Raw genomic sequence first — 3888 nt, 5'->3', positions numbered from 1 at the left:
CCCTGCTCTCTCCCCCTCTCTCCAGGCTCGCATCTCCTCCTGCCTTCAGGACATCTCCATCTGGATGTCTGCCTGCCACCTAAAACTCAACATGTCCAAGACTGAACTCCTTGTCTTCCCTCCCAAACCCTGCCCTCTCCCTGACTTTCCCATCTCTGTTGACGGCACTACCATCCTTCCCGTCTCACAAGCCCGCAACCTTGGTGTCATCCTCGACTCCGCTCTCTCATTCACCCCTCACATCCAAGCCGTCACCAAAACCTGCCGGTCTCAGCTCCGCAACATTGCCAAGATCCGCCCTTTCCTCTCCATCCATACTGCTACCCTGCTCGTTCAAGCGCTCATCCTATCCTGTCAGGACTACTGCATCAGCCTTCTCTCTGATCTCCCATCCTCGTGTCTCTCCCCACTTCAATCCATACTTCATGCTGCTGCCCGGATTGTCTTTGTCCAGAAACGCTCTGGGCATGTTACTCCCCTTCTCAAAAATCTCCAGTGGCTACAAATCAATCTGCGCATCAGGCAGAAACTCCTCACCCTGGGCTTCAAGGCTCTCCATCACCTCGCCCCCTCCTACCTCACCTCCCTTCTCTCCTTCTACAAGTCAAAATTGTTAAGAGACTTTTCACAGAAGCAAAATATTCAGGAGAGGTCCTCTTATCCAGCACTATTATATGATCATGCCACATTTTTGGGCAATGGGATAATCACCTGTGGAAAGGTTATCAGGGGAGAAGTCACAACTAAATTTCCATCAATTCTGCAAAAGCAGCCAGCAATCAAGAAGATGTTCAATAGACACAGGATGACAAAAAAATAAGAAGAAAAGTTGTTGTGGCCAATGTTCTTCTAGTTGCTCTAAATCTTTGAAACCCTCTCAGGGTCGCACCTGGAGAGTTTCCAGTCCTCTACCAGTCTTGACTATGGAAGGGAGAATCAAGCAGGGGCCTACCCATTTCATTCCTAGCTTGGGCAGTGGCTAGCGAGTGGAAGGCAATCTGTTACAAGTCAAAACTCACCCGTGGTGGGCAGCAGTGGCATGGGGGAGCATCAAAGGGGGAGACTCAAGTTTACTGCATGGAAGGAGACAACAGTAAATCACTTCTGGATTTTTACCAAGAAAACTCTATGGATACACTCCCAGAATGATTGCAGATGGAGGTGGAGCATCCTGGGAGAGACGTGTCTGTGGCGTCGCTATGGGTCGGGGGTGACTCCACAGCATAAGGCAAAAAAAATTTTGAAGGATGGTAGTTATTTTATTCAGTGGAAGGCATAGGGTGTTGTTTAGAAGAAGCTTGCAAGAAAATGAAAAGGAAAAGAGGCAGAGCTTGGCAAGTAAAGGAAACATTTTCAACTATGATCAGCTGGGAAGGGTAAAACAACTGGGCAATGAGTTTTAGAAATCTATATACCAGGAAAACGAATGCTAGTAGGGAATCCTATTCAGTGAAAGTAAGAAGAATAATGATCACAGCGAAGGTGAAAAAATTGGAAAAGCCATGATACATTCAGAAGGTCAACTGGAGTGAACAGACCATTTAAAAGACTAATTCAAACCACTTAAATGATATGTTCATGTTAGACTACATTTACCATAATGGAAGCCAGAATTGCAGCAGTAGCAACAGGACAGACTATGAGATGTTCATTTGTAAGTAGTTTACCTTACATAATAATAGCAATTAACAAAGCAATCATATTTATTGAATACCTACTCTGTGCAGAGCACTTTACTAAGCACTTAGGAGGGTACAACACAGCAATATGGTATACACATTCCTGCCCAACACGAGCTTACAGTCTAGAGGGGGAGGCAGACATTAATATAAATAAATTATGGATTTGTACGTAAGTGCTGGGGCGGGGGGGGGGGGGGGGGGGCAGAGGATGGATTAAGTGCTTTAAACCTGAATAGTAAGGAGTTTTTCTTTGATGCAGAGGTGGATGGGAAGCCCCTGGAGGTTCTTGAGGAGTGGGGAAACACGGACTGGAAGTTTCTGTAGAAAAATGACCCTGGCAGCAGAGGGAAGTATGGGCTGGAGTGGGGAGAGTCAGGAGGTAGGGAGGTCAGCAAGGAGGCTGATGCGGTAATCCAGGCAAGGTAGGATGAGTGATTGAATTAATTCGGGAGTAGTTTGGATTGAGAGGAAAGGGTGAAGGTTAAACTGACAGGATTTAGTGACAGTTTGAACATGTGGGTTGAAATAGAGAGAGGAGTCAAGTAATAATAATACTGATTAAGTGCTCACTACGTTTCAAGCACCATTCGAAGCCCTGGGGTAGATACAAATTAATCAGGTCAGACACAGCCCTGTCCCACATGGGGCTCACAGGGCAAGCAAACTGTTTGGCATTTATCAAATCAATCAGTCATATTTAATGAGCACTCAAGCATTTGGAAGAGTACAGTATAACAGAATTGGTAGACACATCCTCTGCCCACAAGGAGCTACATCTAGAGGGAATAATTGTGGTATTTGTTAAGAATTTACTATGTGTCAAGCACTGTACTAAGCACTGGGGTAAATACAAGATAGGTCCCATGTGGGGATTACAGTCTAAGTAGGAGAGAGAACATATATTGAATCCCCATTCTGCAGATGAGGAAATTGAGGCATAGAGAGGTTATGTGACTCGCTCAAGGACACCCTGCAGGTGCGAGGTAGAGCCAGAATTAGAACCCAGATCCTCTAACTCCTAGGCCCATGCACTTTCTGCTAAACCACAGAATGCTAATTATTATGACATTCATTGAGCCCTGGCGTGGATGCAAAGTTATGTATGCTTAGTGTAAAGAGCATAGGCTTGAGAGTCAGAGGAGATGCGTTCTAATCCCAGCCCCTCCACTTGTTTGCTGTGTGACCTTGGGCAAGTCACTTAACTTCTCTGTGCCTCAGTTACCTCATCTGTAAAATGGGGATTAAAAGTGTGAGCCCCACGTGGGACAACCTGATTACCCTGTACCTTTTTACTCCAGTGCTTAGAACAGTGCTTGGCACATAGTGAGTGCTTAACAAATACGATAATTCTCCTTCTTCTTATTATTATTATGAGATCAGACCCACTCCCCATCCTACCCAGAGCTCACAATCTATTTCATTCCCAATTTTATAGAGAGGTCAGTATCATACGATAGGCCTGTGGCAGAGCAGAGCCTGAAACCTGGGTTGGTGGTCTGACACTAGTCCACGTTGCCTTTCAGTAAATAATAATAATGATGATGGCATTTGTTAAGCACTTACTATGTGCAAAGCTCTGTTCTAACCACTGGGGAGGAAACAAGGTGATCATGTTGTCCCACGGGGGGCTCACAGTCTTAATCCCCATTTTACAGATGCGGTAACTGAGGCACAGAGAAGTTAAGTGACTTGCCCAAAGTCACACAACTGACAAGCGGCAAAGTCAGGATTAGAACCCATGACCTCTGACTCCCAAGCCCAGGCTCTTTCCACTGAGCCACGCTGCTTCTCTGCTCACACACTATCAATCCATCAATGGTCTTCACTGAGCACTTCCTATGTGCACAGCACTGTATTAACGTGGCTCAGTGGAAAGAGCCCGGGCTTTGGAGTCAGAGGTCATGGGTTCGAATCCCGGCTCCACCAATTGCCAGCTGTGTGACTTTGGGCAAGTCACTTAACTTCTCTGTGCCTCAGTTACCTCATCTGTAAAATGGGGATTAAGACTGTGAGCCCCATGTGGGAAAACCTGATCACCTTGTAACCTCCCCAGCACTTAGAACAGTGCTTTGCACATAGTAAGCGTTTAATAAATGCCATTATTATTATTATTGGGAGAGTACAATACAACAGAGTGGATAGACACGTTCCCTGCCCACAAGAAGCTTACAGTCTAGAGGGAGAGAACAGACATTAATATGAATAT

General features: G+C 45.7%; 1 non-coding gene across 1 annotated transcript; it reads left to right on the top strand.

Annotated features, from left to right (window-relative positions):
* The first annotated feature begins 871 nt into the window (after window positions 1-871).
* On the top strand, window positions 872-1009 carry LOC119931118. Its single transcript, XR_005451979.1, has one exon. It is a non-coding gene; the product is annotated as a small nucleolar RNA SNORA7 (small nucleolar RNA).
* Window positions 1010-3888: the final 2879 nt, after the last annotated feature.

This window comes from Tachyglossus aculeatus, chromosome 7, assembly GCF_015852505.1.
Source record: "Tachyglossus aculeatus isolate mTacAcu1 chromosome 7, mTacAcu1.pri, whole genome shotgun sequence".
Taxonomy (NCBI): Eukaryota; Metazoa; Chordata; class Mammalia; order Monotremata; family Tachyglossidae; genus Tachyglossus; species Tachyglossus aculeatus.
The sequence above is the reverse complement of the archived record's forward strand: the minus strand, read 5'-3'. Positions and strand labels throughout refer to the sequence as shown.